Source organism: Schistocerca piceifrons, unplaced genomic scaffold (genome assembly GCF_021461385.2).
Source record: "Schistocerca piceifrons isolate TAMUIC-IGC-003096 unplaced genomic scaffold, iqSchPice1.1 HiC_scaffold_17, whole genome shotgun sequence".
Lineage (NCBI taxonomy): Eukaryota > Metazoa > Arthropoda > Insecta > Orthoptera > Acrididae > Schistocerca > Schistocerca piceifrons.
In genome coordinates, this window is record NW_025727567.1 from 82,501 (window position 1) to 83,857 (window position 1,357).

A 1,357-nucleotide genomic window follows, 5' to 3' on the forward strand; every position below is an offset into this window, starting at 1 on the left:
CGTGCTGTCGTGGCATTGCCGGCGGGAGACAACACGCGCCACCTACGGTGACCGGCAGCTCCAACGCCAGCGCCACAGAAGGACAAAAGCCCCACTTGGGTGCCGAAGCGAACTCTCCCAGCACAGCGCACGCGCCAACACATCCGCACAGCTGCGATACAAACCACCAGCGAGAACCGCTGGGGCGACCGAGCAGCAGACGGCGTCGCGGCGCCGAGCGCCGGGCGGCGGCGCATCCTCAACGCACACAGTCCTCAATCGGACCAGCACACTGAAGATGTCCACCGCGCTTCGCACCGGGCCCGCGAGGACCTACTTTGGCCGCACGGCGCCGCGCGCAGGGTGCGCCGGCGCGCAGCTGCGACGCCTGCCGCGTCCGTCGGCCGGCGCGCCTGCCACTGGCCGCCCCCACCAGCCGGCTGTAGCGCGTGCGCCCACGCACCGCGCGGCCAGCACGCCGGGAGGCGCCCCCTCACCGGCCGGGGACGGTCCCACCCAGCCACCGCCGCGTATCGCTTCACACCCAGATGCCGTTCAGTTTCGTCGGCATGGTGGGTATCGCTGGAACAACCGGTTAGTACCTCAACCTATCGTCGCCATCACCGATTCACCCCTAGCGAGAACAACCGCACCACAACAGGTTACCATTTGTTCATTTGCGTAACTTCACCAGAAAACGCAGGCGTCCATCGCCATTTGCAACTTCAACGATTATTGCATGCCTGTGTCAGGTGTCACGCCACACTACGTCTGCCCACATACACGCAACAAAATGTGCACGCCTAGACAATACGTGGAAGGTGGCCCCCGTACGTATGCGATGTCCATTGCTCGAACGACTGTCAACCGGCCTCTGTAGCATGTCGCAGATATGGAACGCGGTGCACCATGCCATCACGGTGTGTGAGGAGAGACGACTAGGTCCGAATACATCAACAGACAGCTCATGCTGATCGCCATCCACGGCGTCCGTTCCTCCCACACGTCTCTATGGCGTACCACACTGCAATCCAGCTCTCATAGGGAGACGACACGTAGCTGCGTGCACAATATTTGCACTGTATGGTCCGCCGTTTTTGGGCGCAGTCGTTGTGCGGTCACACATGTGCCACGATGTATCATTCAGTACATAAGGACGAATGTGCAGTACAGATTGTGGTTCACGCGTACGACATCAGCGGACAGTTGACACAGGCCGCACCACAACGTAGCCTGAGTACGTCGCATGCGAAGGGCATTGAACATGCAAACTTCTCACCAACCAGCTTGCGAAGGCAGGGGGCAAGGTGGGGACGTGGGGAGGGGCGGCATGTACGTCCTGCTGCCATCCACATTACAGTGTACAGCAGGAGCATGT